At 40.7% G+C, this 16,582-nt stretch overlaps 1 non-coding gene across 1 annotated transcript; it reads left to right on the top strand.

The window, feature by feature from the left end:
- The first annotated feature begins 12,421 nt into the window (after positions 1-12,421).
- LOC122090236 lies at positions 12,422-12,528 on the top strand. The gene has a single exon (XR_006143477.1). It is a non-coding gene; the product is annotated as a small nucleolar RNA R71 (small nucleolar RNA).
- Positions 12,529-16,582: the final 4,054 nt, after the last annotated feature.

The following is a 16,582-nucleotide window of genomic DNA, read 5'->3' as shown; positions in this document are numbered from 1 at the left end:
AGAGATGAGGCCATCAACCCAAACCATACGGGCATATGACAACACAAAGAGAAAGATCCTTGGCATCCTTACTATCGCCGTAGTAATTGGCCTGATGAAGTTTGATATTGATTTCTAGATCATTGATATACTAGCATCTTTTAACATTCTCTTGGGAAGGCCTTGGCTACATCATGCAAAGGCAGTATCCTCTAGTCTCCATCAGAAAATGAAGTTCATTTATGAAGGGAAGGTGATTACGGTAGTCGGAGATCCCAAAGTGGTGAACACCTTAGCCAACATTGAAAATGGAGAAGAACAAGACCAGGAAGTTCAACTTAGTGGTTTTGAAATAGGGGAAACTTGTGCAGCACTCACTAAGGAAATGCCAGATGAAAAGATTTCGGCTAACTATGAAGCTACATGGAGCCCTCCGGTAAATCAGATGATGAGGAACATGTAATACTTTCCAAGGATTGGATTGGGAAAGTATCATTAGGCTATTTCAAAATTACCTACTCCAGTGGTTAGCAAAGGAAAGAGTGGTCTTGGGTACATTCCTTAAACCCTCGGACCAAGGAGCAAGAATAGTAGCAAAGGGTAGAAGGTACTAAGGATGACTAAGAAAATCTCCACCTCTTACTACCCCACTCTCAATGGGTACTTCATAAGGGAAGGAGAAGATTTTCCCTTTTATGGAAATGTTGAGCCATGATTTGATGAAACCACCACAATGATGCAACCAGGGTTTGAAGTATTCTTTCAAGATGAGTTCGACTAGGTAACTCATGAGATAGAACAACAACAAATGCTAGCCAAAGAAAATGATTAAGATAGTTGCATCATCAGAATAGTGGAAGTAGCACTGATTGAAGATGGGTTCTCCTCTAACAACCCCACAACACTGATCCTGTCAAAGGAATTGCCAAGTCCCCGAGTACTCTTGAAGAGGGAATGGGAAAAGAAGATAAGACTCGTCTGGAGTCTATAAATTTCTACAAATCTGAAAGGTCACATCTGTTCCTTTCTACAAAAGCCACAAGCTCAAGAGTTATATGAGCTCAAGCCTAGGCCTTTCAGAGGAAGAAGCACTTATGCAAAGCAAAGAAGAGCACAAAGAATGATGATTTACATGTACTGGGCCTGAATCAATTACAAAGGGAAGGTCCAGGAAGGTGGTCGAAGATGTGACCAAGACACCGGGATGGCATCCCTCAATAGGCTAGAAAAGATAGACTTCATAGAAAGAGGATTGAGCAATCTCTACAAATCTTCACCTCTCAGAAAGTTTGACTTCTGAGAGCACGAGGTAGATCAGCTAGTATTTGTTAAGAAACAGGCACCTATTCAGAAGAACCAGTGCACCATTAAAGAAATACCAGCAACCTTTCTGGAAGAAGAAAGAGGCTCGTTACCACATCTATTCATCCACCAAGTTGTCGGCCCACTCGTAAATTGGATAAGCATTGGGGAGAATTTCAAGTTTACTCATGTTGAGTCAATCAAACTGGATACCACTGATGAAAGAATTAAACCAGTCATCGAGTCTGTAGTCAAGTCAGTTGTTGAGTCTGTTGTTTATGATTTTGTGTTGGCCTCCCCTCTTGAGGAGAGTCCAAAGTCCATGTATGTCGAGTCTGTTACTCCTTCTTTCATGAATGAAATTTCTAATTCCGAGTATGACTTGCCTCCTTTTTTTGGTGATGATCTTAATAAATATCAAGAGTTAATAAAACAATGCAAACCAAAGAAAGCCCAACCCATCTGTGAGGATACCTGGGTTATTAATTTAGGAACCGACCAATGCCTTCAAGAGATAAAGATTGGCACCACCCTAGACAATGAAGAAGCAGAATAGATGAGCAGTCTTCTAAAGGAATTCACTGAAGTCTTTGCTTAGTCATATGAGGATATGCCTGGTATAGACCCCGATATTGTGCAACACCGCTTGCCGACCTACCTAGGACAAAGCCAGTCAAACAGAAGCTTAGAAGGATGCATCCAGAATGGAGCGAGAAGATCAAGGAAGAAGTTGTGAAGCAGTGGAATGTAGGATTTCTACAAGTGATAAAGCACCCCTAATGGTTGGCCAACATTGTACCATCACCAAAGAAAGATGGCAAGGTACGAATGTGTGTGGACTTCCAAGATCTTAACAAGGTAAGCCCAAAAGATGACTTCCTATTACCTCACATCGATGTATTGGTGGACAACACAGAAAAGGGCATGCCTTGTCATCATTTATGGATGGATTCTCAGGATACAACCAAGTAAGCATGCACCCCAAAGATCAGGAGAAGACACCTTTCACCACTCTATTGGGAACCTATTGTTATAAGGTGATCCCTTTTCGATTGAAGAATGCCGGTGCAACTTATCAGAGAGCAGTTATGGCCATATTACATGACATGATGAACAAAGATGTGGAAGTCTATGTGGATGAAATGATAATGAAGTTAAAAGATAGGCAGGGGCACATTCCTGCATTAAGGCAATTCTTTGAAAGAATCAAGAAGTATCAGCTGAGGTTGAACCCTCAGAAGTGTGTCTTTGGGGCAATAGCTAGGGTTCTTGGTGAGTGAAAGAGGCATTGAAGTCGACCCTATCAAGATCAAGGAAATTCAAGAAATGCCCACGCCTCGCACTGAGAAGCAGATACGAGGATTCCTGGGTCACATCCAGTATATCAGTAGATTCATAGCTCAGTTGACTACAATCTGCGAACCAATCTTCAAGTTGTTGAAGAAGGATCAGCCTATAAAATGGAATGACCAATGCCAACAAGCTTTTGATAAGATCAAAGGATCTCATGAACCCACCAGTGTTAACACCACTAGTGGAAGGAGAACCATTTCTGTTATACTTATCAGTGGGAGAATATTCTATGAGCTCCTTGCTGGCACAAAAAGAGACGGAAAAGGGGGCAGAGCATACCATATATTACCTCAGCAAGAAGTTCCTGGAATATGAGACGTGGTATACATCTTTAGAAAAAACCTGTGCCGTATTGATTTGGGCGACAAAAAGCCTACAACACTACATGGTAGCTTAACCAGTATGTTTGATCTCAAGGATGGATCCAATCAAGTACCTCTTTGAGAAACCAGCTCTAATAGGAAGGATGGCTCGATGGCTGCTTCTATTAATAGAATTTGACATCACCTATGTTACTCAGAAATCTATCAAGGGGCAAGCCATAGCTAATCATTTGGCTTCCCACCCCATAGAATATGGAAGAACCCTGGATGATGCCTTTCCCAAGGAAGAAATCACAGCAATAGAAGAAGAAAACACAGCTAATGAATGGCAATTATTCTTTGATGGAGCATCTAATCAAAAGGGGTGTGGTGCGAGAATATTGCTTGTCACTCCTAATGGTCTTTATTTGCCTTCATCATTCTGCCTTGATTTCCCCTATACCAATAACATTGCTGAATATGAAGCTTATGCCTTGGGACTCGAAACTGACCTAACCATTGGGGTGAAAAGGATTAAGGTGTATGGAGATTCATCCATTGTCATTTGTCAGGAACAAAGGAAGTGGAAGACCAGAGATGACAAGTTGAAGCCGTATCAAGAACATTTGGAAGAGGTGATTGAACACTGAGAAGATCTCGTTCGAATACTTCTAGAGAGATAACAACAGGTTCGTTAATGCTCTTACAACCTTGGCTTCCATGATAGTATGCAACCCTATGGCTAGGGTCCGACCATTCTTGGTGGAATAAAGAAGCTGGACCATTTATCATAATTCAGTGAACTCTCTCACTATAGATGGTCGGTCTAGGTTCGCTTATATTATGGATTTCATCAGAGAAAGAAAATACCCAGTTGAAGCTATAGAAAGAGAAAAGAAATTTTTAAGAAGATATGCCACTCAGTTTATCCTTCAAGAAGACTTGTTGTATAAGAGGTTCTATGACAGAATATAGTTGTTGTGTGTGGATGAAGAACAAGCTACAACCATCATGGATGAAATTCATCAAGGTCTCTGTGGACCCCATATGAATGCCAAGATGCTCAATAAGAAGATTCTTAGGCTGGGATACTATTGGAATACAATGGAAGCAAACTGCATGAGTTTTGTCTAGATATGTCACAAATGTTAGATATTTGCAATATCATACATATTCTGCCAACGGAGTTGCACTCACTCAGTTCTCCTTGGCCATTCTCTACTTAGGGCATTGACATCATTGGGAAGATCAACCCTAAGGCATCCAACAGTCACGAGTTCATCTTGGTAGCCATCAATTACTTTATTAAGTTGGTAGAAGCCTAGTCATATGCAGTCCTCACATCTGCTAAGGTAGCAAAATTCATCCAAGAAAATATCATTTCCCGATATGGAGTACCTCAAGAGTTGATATCAGATCAGGAATCCCACTTCTAGGGCAAGACTGATAAGATTTGCACAAATTTTAGTATCAGAAGGCACCTCCCTACCACTTATAGGCCACAGAACAATGGGGCAGTAGAAGCAGCCAAGAAGAACATCAAGGTGATCTTACAGAAAATGACTGAAACACATAAGGATTGGACGAAAAAGTTGCCACTAGCTTTGTGGGCATATCGGACCTCTGTACGATCCTTGACAGGTGTAACTCCTTTCTCTTTGGTATATGGGGTTGCGGCGGTGCTACCCGTGGAAATCTTAGTACCATCACTAAGGGTGCTTCTTGATAGTCAGTTACCTGAAAGAGAATGGGTGAAGGCCAGACACAATGAGCTCAACTTTCTTGATGAAAGGCAAATGAAAGCCATGGACAACCTAAATAAATATCAACTGAGAATGGTAAGGGCCTTCAACAAGAATGTGAAGCACCATCACCTAGAAGAGGGGGAACTTATTCTTCGAGAGCAAAGAGCCCAAATTTATGACCCAAGAGGGAAATTCAGGCCCAACTGGACTAGCCAGTTCACTGTCAAAGAAATTTTACCAGGTAAAGCTATGAAACTCATAGACCAAAATGGCGAAGAAATACCCAGACTGGTCAACATGGATGAACTCAAGAAATATTATGTCTAATAGGGTGAATAGCTTGAACTACGTCAAACATGATTCCTCTCAAGGGAACATAGGAAACTTGACATGTGCAAGTGCGGTTTCAACCATCTCAAAGCAATAAATTGGTTCCTAAATTAATAATCAAGGTATCTTAAAAGGTCATCATAGTTCATGTCCCCCAAGAATCGCCATTTGGCATACAAGGCCATTAGGTATCTGTCATTCACCTATGGTCCTTCAAATTCTTATCCAGGATTCTATCTCCCGAAAGTTACCACTTGGCACCAGTATATCAAGGTTAGTTCATTCCTCATCCTAGATTAGTCAAAAAAAAAAGAGTGTGTTTGATGCAACAGTGGTGAAGGTTTGGTTGTGTCAATAGCTAATGAGTGATACTTGGTAAATCATCGTCTTCCATTTTCTTTTTGATGGTTGTAAGAAAAGTCGTGGACTCGTTGGATGATACATTGAGAAAATGGACCTTGAACATAAACATGAAGGCACCAGGACTACTAGAATCTATGAATATGTCGATGGTCAGTTGGATTGGATGCATAAAGCTACATCACCATGTACTCCAACAAGTGCCTTAACACTGGGATACCAATCTTCATGTGTTTTGGTTTAGATTAGTTGAGATCTGTCCAACTCTTGAGGAATTCCGAGTTTATATGTTATCTCCACCTAAGAGTAAGTTGATTCAACCATCTTTGCACAAATATCACTTAGAAGAGGTTCAGGACTTTTTCGGATGGGAAAATGAGGAAATGAAGCAATTCATCAGATATGGAAAGATTAATATTCTAAAGGTGGCCAGGATCTTCAGTCAATACCTACCACTGGGGGGAATCCATCAGCAAAGGTCATAGGATGCTTATCTACCATGTATGATAGCTCGTTATGTTCTCCAAACTCTAGGACGTGGTGCACCAACTGTCTTAATAGAAGTGATAAAGCACTTAAAGAAAGGAAAAGATATCATTCCCACAGTCCTTGCAAAGACATTCAAAGGACTTGATGACATGAGTCATAGCTATAGGTTCGGACTTGATCATTATCGCGGAAGCCCTGCCATTTTCCAACTATGGCTACTTGATAAGCTGAAGCTAAATAGACCATTAAAAGAATGCCGACTCGGAGCTCTTTGCTATCAGGAAAGGAAGGAAGCCCCGGAGTTTAAGCTTATTGTTGATTGGAAAGAGTACCTACAAGGAAGAACTACAAAGGACATTACATGGAGATGCCCAGGGAAGCCACAAGAGGATTTTCTAATGAAGACCCCTAGATACAATTACATCAGGTTGATGGGATTGACTCATACGTCTTTTTACTTACCCACTTACATCAATCGACAGTATGGACTGGAAGCAAGCGACCCCAAGGACTTGGTGAACTATTACCCACCCCACGAATTATCTCCCAACAATGTCACCTATCTATCCCATTTATAGTAGGAAAGTTATTTTCTTGTAATTCACTTGGTAGTGAAATGAGGAAATACTTGGATTTTCGTGTTATCCCGATTGTTCCATTGAAGTCTTGAGTTATGGAATTAATTTTTCCTAAAAATTCCCAAACCATAAATAAAACAAAATTTTCTTTGTTCCCAAGATAGGTTTCCATCCATAAAATGCTAAAAAAAAAAAAAAAGTGAACAAATAGGGGGAGAGAAAAGAAAAAGAAAAAATATACATGTGTTTGTGCTTGCAAGAACTACAGGAACAGATTCCTAAGGGCCAAAATCCTCATCTGAACCATACTCTGAGTCACCCTCATGGAATGACGAGGAGCTCGGGGATGTCAGTCCAGTACTCTCCAGTCTCTGGGTCAAATCTTGAATCAGTGCATGCTGTTGGGCATTCTCTTGCTGATAGGAGCTAACTTAGCTCTCCAAGGCAACAATCGTTCCATCCTAAGAAATATAGGGGAGCATCAAGAAGAAGAGTAATGAAAGAAGAAGGGTAAAAAGAAAAAAGAGATAGAAATTACCTTGGCGATCATCGTCTCACATAAGCCATAATGCATCCTCCTGATCTCAGAATAGACCTTCGGGGACACCTGAGAAAGAGTATCAGTCAAAGGAGGTCGAAAGTCAATTGAGGGATGGTCAGATACTTACATAGTCATAAGGAATAGGCAGCCCAAGGGAAGCATCTACATCTGTTCTCTACTCTAGAAGATGAGGGAGGCTAGGATTGACTGCGTTGGGGTAGCACCAACCTGGGAAGCCATGGAATGGGATGGTGGCTATCCTGAGAGACACACCCGCACTAGTAGAGGGTCCAGTCTATGATGGACCAGCAATGCTGACGTGTGACTGAACTGTAAAAATATCTACACGTTGTGTTTTCCCTTGAAAGAACATCGTTCAAGACTAAGGCAAAAAGAAATTGAAGCATAAGGGAAATACTCAAGAAAGGGCAATATACCACTGGACCGTCAGGGCTAAGAGGGGCGAATACTATCTCCTCCTCAAGGAAGGTTTTGTAGTCCCTATCATGGTCAAGGAATGAATCGTCCCATATTCCATCGGCCAGTCTCTCAATCTAGTCCATAGGAATGCACTCTGGACAATTTATGGTGGGAGGAGGAAGACAAGGAGAGAGACGTTCCTCGAAATCAGACCACTAAGGTATGACTCTCTCCCCCCAAGTACCAAGTATGGCCCCATATGCCCATGAATAGGACTTGGTTCTCAGATAGGTACCAAGCCAAAGTGACTTCACCAAGGTTTGGGAATGTAAGAGGCTGGAACGGCCTCCAAGTGACCTGTGAATCCAAGGAGAAGTAAGTACAGCATAGGACACAAGGAAATTTAAGAACAAATGTGGCATACCTTTGTAAGGCCATTCAGAAGAGAGCGAGCAGTGGTCCCTGGAGGATGGCATTGGCCCCTAAGTACCCGACTGTTTCCCCATGTCGTGACTATGGGAACGGGCAATGCTCGAGGGTCCTTCAGCCTGGGGGCTATAACCTCTAGATGGTCAAGGTCCAATTTTGAATTTTTATATATGAAGGAATCCATGACCATATGGATGGATAGTGCTCAAGAATACAATTTCAACGATATATGGCATGTTAAAATCGGACCAACGGATCTCCCGTAATCATTACCAGAAAAAAAAACACGAATCAAGCACGATGCGCGTCCTGGCTAGCAGGCCAGCCCGCATGCATGCTTGCTGCCCTTGGCTGCTGCCCATCGCCGTAGCCCATGGGTTGCCACCATGGGCAGCAGCACATGGCTACAGCTCATGCTGCCCAGGCCAGCCACCCCCATACCATGCACACCCAACCTGCCATGCACACCAGCCAACCCGTGCCCCCGCACCTCAATGCCCATGCCCCCGCACCTGCACCTATACCCCATTACCGGTGGCCTTGCACCCACTACCCACAACCCAGTGCTTTACAGGCCATGGCCCCGTAACCGACTGCCTGCGCCCCTGCCTCATAGGCCCACAGTCCTGCACCCCACTACCCGCACCCACGGCCACTGCCCTTGCCTTGTGCCTTTGTGCTGACCAACAGGCTAACCCATGCATGCGTGTTTGAGATTTTAAATGTAACCGCAAGCGTACGGATCAGTGTAGCTACAGGTCGAACTCAGGGAGAGCAGCCACTTTATTTTTTTTTTCTTCTAATAATGTGAAAGTGAACCTATTAATGGTTGTGATCTAATTCTAACTACCATCCTAAACATATGTATCTAAAATAATGTCCTAACCATTCGTCATCTAAGAATTTAAAGACGCAAGCCACGTAATTAAAATTAAATAAATAAATAACTGAAAATAAACAACCCACGCAATTAAAAAAAATAATAAAGGAAAAAAAATCCTGAAATAAAAATAAAGTAAAAGAAAAAGGATAAAGCTAGAGAGAGACTCACAAGTAGGTTTCTCTACTTAGCCCGAGGGATGCATCATAATATGAGCTTCCCTACTTGACCAGAGAGTCACTCTTACAAGGGTTACTCTACTTGGCTTTAGGGAAAAGGGAGACAATTAAAATAAAAGTAATAAATTGATGGTTCTATGGCTAGGAGGGGCAAAGCCAACACATACACTAGCCATAAACCTTGAGGGAAAGGGATAGCAATAATGTAACGACTGAAAATAAAAATCCTAAATTAAGAAAAAAAAGGTAGTCAGAAGAGGGAATGAGAGGGGGGAGAGAAGACTACTGAAGGAGTCTACTTACTTGAACTTCAACCCTTGAACTGAAAACTTGATCAATTTGAGATACTACCAGTACTAAAAACTAGATCTGGAATAAACCAAATCTGAAATTTCTAGTACTGGAGAAAACAAATCTTGAAAAAAAAATTGCTCCACGGCTCGTGATCTTGTCACCTAGATCTAAGCCTAGAACTATAACTTAAAAATTACAACTCAATTGCATAAATCATAAACATAAAAGGCTGAATAAGAATAAAAGAGTGCTTGCATTAATTGACATAAAAAACTATTACAAAAGTGATTAAAGCAAAAATAGAGAAGAACTAAAACAAAAGAGTGAGAGAGGGAGAGAGAGAAGAAAACTAAGCATAAACTAGAAAATAAACTAAGGGGAATAATAATTAGGAGGGGGGAGGAAGGGGCTTTTATAGGGTTTTTGTCTTGCCTCCTTCCTTCTACAAGTCTTCTTTAAGAAAAGAAAGAAAATAAAATAAAATAAAATCTTGATAAAAATCCTCATTCTCTGAGATATTGTGTGAAGAAGGAGAGAAAAGATGCTCATCATGCATCGTTGGAACGTAGCAGGGGCATTGCAAAGCCCAAAGGGCATATGCCTGTAAGAAAATGTTCCATATGGGCATGTAAAAGTGGTCTTATGTTGGTCCTCTAAAGCAATTGGGATTTGGTTATAGCCAGAATATCCATCAAGAAAACAATAGTATTCATGTCCAGCAAACCTCTCTAACATCTGATCAATGAATGGTAATGGAAAGTGGTCCTTCCAGGTTACCACATTAAGTTTCCTGTAGTCTATGCACACTCTCCACCCTGATTGGACACGATTTGGAATTAGTTCATTATTGGCATTGAGAACTATAGTCACCCCAGACTTCTTAGGCACTACGTGAACTGGGCTTACCCATTGGCTGTCAGAAATAGGATACATTATTCTATGATCCAAGCACTTTAGGATCTCTTTCTTAATGGCTTCCATCATCACTGGGTTAGCTCTTCTTTGGGTTTCCGTGGATGGTTTGGAATCCTCCATAAGATGTATATGATGTTGCACAATGGAAAGGCTTATACCCTTGATATCAGCCATAGTCCAACCTAGGGCTTCCTTATTATCTTTTAACACTTTAAGTAACTCCTCTTCCTGGCTAGAAGTCAAATTTGAAGAAATTATTACAGGAAGAGCCTGGTCAGGCCCTAGGAAAGCATACCTCAAATTAGATGGCAACTCCTTAAGATCTAGCTTAGGGGGCTCAACTATGAAAGGTTTAGGAATGGAATTGGAAAGGGGTCCTAAGGGCTCCACAAGTGTGTGAAGACTCAAGACTTCAGAAAAGAAATTTTTACTGTCATCATCCAACTCATCCATAAACTCTTGGAATTCTGAATCAAAATCAATATCAAAGTTGGTAACTAAATCATCAGAAAAATCCTCAAGCATATTGATCTCTTCTTCCATATGTGGTTGCTTGCCAATCCTAAACATGTTAAACTCAACAGTTTGGTTACCAAAAGATAATCTTAGGAAACCATTCTGGCAATTGATTTATGCATTACTGGTAGCCAAGAATGGTCTTCCTAGAATTATTGTGATCTCATCCTTGGTTGAGAAGGGCTTAGTATTTAACACAATGAAATCAACAGGGAAAATAAATTCCCCCACCTTTAGTGAGACATCCTCAACCATCCCTTTAGGAATCTTAACAGACCTATCTGCCAACTAAAGAGTAGTTCCAGTGGCTTTCAATTCTTCTAATCATAGTTGCTTGTACACATGGTAAGGTAAAAGATTCACACTTGCGCTAAGGTCAAGTAAGGCATGCTCAATGTAGGTGTTACCTATGACACAAGATATGGTAGGGCTCCCTGGATCCTTATACTTGGCTGCTATAGGTTGAGTAATTATGGAACTAATGTTACCTGCCAAGAATGCCTTTTTGGGCACACTAGTGATACGTTTGTGAGTACACAAATCTTTCAGTACCTTTGCATAGGCGGGGATCTGGGATATGGCATCCAAAAGAGGGATGTTCATTTCTACCTTTTTGAAGACTTCTAAAATTTTGTCTGTGGAAGCAGTCTTCCTTTTGTTTACCAAGCGATTAGGAAATAGGACAGGATGAATATAAGGACTGTTAGGGATTTACCCCTATTCAGAAGAATCATTTTTGGTTTCCTCAACCAAATCATCTTTAGTTTCAGAAAATTCTTTAGGTTCATCAGACGAACCTGAAACAAGCAGCACACTTGTGTCCTCAACTGAAGGAGAGTTAACATGAGTAATAGATGAGGAAGATTTAGGAACGCTCTGTAAGTACTCTCTACCACTCCTAAGGGCATAAACAACATTACATTGGTTAGAGAGCCCTTGTTGGGTCTGACCTTGTACTATATTAAGTGGTGCATTAGTTGATGTTTGTGAACTAACAGGCTGATGATGCCTAGGGTCAGGCTCTGGTTGACTGGGTAAAGTTCCTTTCTCCCTCTCACGCATAATTGAGATAACTTGAGTGAGTTCTCTCGTAAGATTTTGATGGCTTGTCATAAGGAGGGCCATATTTTTTCCAAGTCACTTATTCTACTTGCCTCTCCAGTGTTGGTAAACCCAGGGGGTTGCTGATAAGATGATAGGAGAGGGGCCCTAGGAAAACTAGCCTGAGGTCCTACATTTGACCTAGGAAAAGTATTTTGAGAAAAAGATTGTTGTGCAAAGGGAGGCCTTTGGAGTCCAGGTTGACCTTGATTATGGAAATTGGAAGGCCCTGCTTGGTTGCCCTGATTCCAAGAGAAATTTGGGTGATTTCTCCATCCTGGATTGTAGGTATTACTATATGGATTATTCTGGTATAAGGCATTAACACTATCATTAGAAGTGCCCCCAGAGGTGTTGGGGCATTCTTCTAGGAGATGTCCAGGGGACTGGCACCAAGCACAAATCTTAACCAAATTGACTGATGATGGCTCTCTAGGAACAATAGCCTCAATTCTCTTGATTAGGCTATCCAAATGGGCTTCCTTGGCTACTATCCCATCCACAAAATATCATTTTCCTCCTATGGTTCTTTCACTCTCTTGGGTTGATTCCCACTCACGGGTTTTGTCAGCTAAGTCAAGTAAGAATTCACATACCTTTCCTTCATCTGTAAAGGATGTGAATCCCTCAGGGCACATAGACTCTATCATTTGTTTAGTTGGGTAATCAATACCCTCATAAATTATTTGACATAAATGCCACAGGTCTAGGCCATGGTGAGGGCATTCTTGGAGTAGATCCTTGAATCTCTCCATAAGTTTGGAAAATGACTCACTAGGCTTTTGCCTAAACTGAAGGATATCACTTCTAAGCTTATTGATCTTGTGAGTTGGGAAAACTTCTTAAGGAAGACAACTGTGAACTATTCCCATGAGGTTATGGAATTTGTGGGTAACCCATACAACCACTTCTTAGCTTGGTCTTTCAATGCAAAAGTGATAAACCTAAGCTTAACAGCATCATCAGAAATTTGTTGGATCTTAATTAGAACACATACCTCTTCAAATTCCCTTAGAAATAGGTATGCATCCCCAGAGGTCAACCCATGGAAGTGGGGAAACATAGTGATGTATTGAGATTTGAGTTCAAAATTATTGCCCTGGGGTTGTGGTAGAACTATGCAGAAAGGTTGGGCTGTTCTAGCAGGGTAGAACCTATCTTTCAGAGATTTAGGTGAAGGGTTTTGCTGTTGGTCTCCCATATTAAAGGGTTTTAAAGAGAGCAAATGTATAGGGTCACTACTTGTTGGATCTCTTCTTTCTAACCGATTCTTAGTATTACGTACCCACTTAACACTCATGCAACAGAAAAACTACCCACAACTAAAGTAAGACAAGCACAAAAGAATGGATAGCAAAACTTTTTTATTTTATTTTATTTTATTTTATTTTATTTTATTTTTTTATTTTTTTATTTTTTTATTTTTTTTTTTTTTTTTTGCTTTTTGGGAGCTTACCGGCAGGGATCCGGGGTTGCTCCGGTCAATTCCTGAGGTACCACTACAGGGCGAAACCTATCTTTATCATACTGTGAGGCATGGCGACCTCCACTGATACAACTATTATAGCAAGTTGTTCTTCTCAAGAATTCAATAAAATAAAAGGAAAAATATAAAACAAAACAAACAAAGCACTCCGATTTACCAAAAGAAAGTGAAAAATAACATGGAACTGTCTCCCTGGCAACGGCGCCAAAAACTTGTTTGAGCTTTTAAATGTAACCGCAAGCGTATGGATCAGTGTAGCTATGGGTCGAACTCAGGGAGAGCAGCCACTTTATTTTTTTTTCTTTTAATAATGCGAAAGTGAACCTACTAATGGTTGTGATCTAATTCTAACTATCGTCCTAAACATATGTATCTAAAATAACGTCCTAACCATTCGTCATCTAAGAATTTAAAGACGCAAGCCACGCAATTAAAATTAAATAAATAAATAACTGAAAATAAACAACCCACGTAATTAAAAAAAAAATAAATAAATAAAGGAAAAAAATGCTGAAATAAAAATAAAGTAAAAGAAAGGGGATAAAGCTAGAGAGAGACTCACAAGTAGGTTTCTCTACTTAGCCCGAGGGATGCATCATAATATGAGCTTCCCTACTTGACCAGAGAGTCACTCTTACAAGGGTTATTCTACTTGGCTTTAGGGAAAGGGAGACAATTAAAATAAAAGCAATAAATTAATGATTCTATGGCTAGGAGGGGCAAAGACAACACATATACTAGCCATGAACCTTGGGGGAAAGGGATAGCAATAATGTAACGACTGAAAATAAAAATCCTAAATTAAGAAAAAAAGGGTAGTCAGAAGAGGGAATGAGAGGGGGGAGAGAAGACTACTGAAGGAGTCTACTTACTTGCACTTCAACCCTTGAACTGAAAACTTGATCAATTCGAGATACTACCAGTACTAAAAACTAGATCTGGAATAAACCAAATCTGAAATTTCTAGTACTAGAGAAAATAAATCTTAAAAAAAAAAATTGCTCCACGGCTCGTGATCTTGTCACCTAGATCTAAGCCTAGAACTATAACTTAAAAAATTACAACTCAATTGCATAAATCATAAACATAAAAGGCTGAATAAGAATAAAAGAGTGCTTGCATTAATTGACATAAAAAACTATTACAAAAGTGATTAAAGCAAAAATAGAGAAGAACTAAAACAAAAGAGTGAGAAAGGGAGAGAGAGAAGAAAACTAAGCATAAACTAGAAAATAAACTAAGGGGAATAATAATTAGGAGGGGGGAGGAAGGGGCTTTTATAGGGCTTTTGTCTTGCCTCCTTCCTTCTAAAAGTCTTCTTTAAGAAAAGAAAGAAAATAAAATAAAATAAAATCTTGATAAAAATCCTCATTCTCTGAGATATTGTGTGAGGAAGGAGAGAATTCGTTTCCAAAATTAACAAATTCTATTCCTTCCTTGCAATATTAACCAATATCTTGCAATCTTGATTAAATCATAAAGGAATCTCTGCATAGCATCTTCAAGATCTTGTGAGGTGGCAATGAGAGAGAATAATCTTCAGGATTTTGTAGGAGAGAGGATGTGGTACCAATGAGTGGGTCCCACCTTTGGATTGGTTCTTGATTCACTTTAAGCACTTTCTCTTGTAAACTTGGAAACTAAAAAAAAAACAAGAAAAATAAAAGTAGTACTATCCAAAGTGGGGCAAAATATACACTTATATCCCTAAGATTTCACACATTATTGTGCTCATCAATGCGCGTGCTGGTCAGCAGACCAGCCTATACATACGTGCGCACTGTTTGTTGCCCCACCTTCCCATCTACTGCCCATGTCCGCTCCCCCTTTGCCAGTTACTGCCTGTGTCATGGTGCCTCTTCATGTGTCGCACACCCATAACCTTGCCTGCACTGCCTGCCCCATGCACTTCAGCCCAGTCTTGCACACCGACGGCAATGGCCGAGATTATTTTTCTACTGGCCTGATAGGTTAAGGGCTTCCCCCTTCACCCACTTGAAACCAAAAAACCCCTTTTTTGCTAGTAATTCTCTCTCCCAAAGCCAAAGACCCCTTGTTTACCTAGTGGAAAAAGGCCCTCCCCACCCATTTTGGTTCAAATACCACTTTTACCCAGTGTATAAAGGTCCCCTCCCCCCACTTTAGGCAAGAGCCTCCTTTTTGTCCGTCGGATAGGGAGTTTACGCATTTCCTATTGGCCAAAAAAACCTATAAATATCCCCCTCCTTTGGAGAAAACACACCAAAAATCCCACCTCACTCCATTGTAGTGAAACTTTCCTCCCTCCCCCTCTTGATTTTCTTCAGGTCTTCAGAGTGATCTTCGTCAAGATCCAAAATCTTGTTTGGACCTTCGAAGTGTTCTTCGGGACTTTGAAGATCTTCAATCCAAGTACTTAGGTCAATCTATTTTTTGCCAAAATTAGCATGTTCTTCAACCCCCTCCTTTGAGTGTTCTTGTGTTTTACTAGAAATAGAAACCCCCCCTTTAAGGTTCTTCAGGTCTACGAAGAGATCTTTGTTAAGATCTGAAACTCTGTTCGGATCTTCAAAGTGTTCTTCGGGACTTTGGAGATCTTCAATCCATTTTTAGGTCAATCTGTTTCTTTCCAAAAATAGCAGTCCTAGTGGAACCCCTGTCCGAGTGCCCTTGAAATCTTTCCAAAAATAGCCATTCCCAACGGAAGCCCTGCCAAAGTGCCCACCTCAACCTAGCCTATCCCTAACGGAAGCTCTACCAGAGTGCCACCTCAGTCTAGCCCTCCCCTAGCCTATCCCCAATGGAAGCTCTGTCGGAGTACCACCTCATACTAAGCAAGGTAATAGCCTCCCCAAGCTGACGCTCTGTCCAAATCCAAATCCGAAAATAGCCTTCCCTAGCTGAAGCTCTGTCCGAATCCAAATCTGAAAGTAACCATTCCTAGCCGGAACCCTTTCTGCATACCATCACAATCAACATCTCTCAAGAAAGGAAGTTGGAGGTCAAGCCCATCTTCTCCTGAGCTAGGAGAAACACGAAAAATAGTCAGAGCTGGTACTAATCAAGGTCACACCTCTCTTGACCCGAAATAGGGGCTAAGTTCAGGTATCTTTTCTCAATCGAATCGTCATGATGTAAACCTTACATTAACTATGTTTTTAGTGTATATAGTTATTTAAATTCAGTCAATATATATATATATATATGTATATATATTTATGTGATAACTTAGCCATACATGCGGAATAGGAATAATCATGGGAAATGTTCGTTCTTAAGCATCTAGTATGAAGACTAGTTAAATCGAGCAGATTGGGTGCCTAACACCTTCCCAACTCTATAACTTGAGACTTATCCTAAATCTCTGGTCCAGACCAATTATAGGACCCTTTTGTCCAAAATTG

Source organism: Macadamia integrifolia, chromosome 9 (genome assembly GCF_013358625.1).
Source record: "Macadamia integrifolia cultivar HAES 741 chromosome 9, SCU_Mint_v3, whole genome shotgun sequence".
NCBI lineage: Eukaryota > Viridiplantae > Streptophyta > Magnoliopsida > Proteales > Proteaceae > Macadamia > Macadamia integrifolia.
Note: the sequence above shows the minus strand (reverse complement) of the source record. Positions and strands in the feature narration are given on the sequence as shown.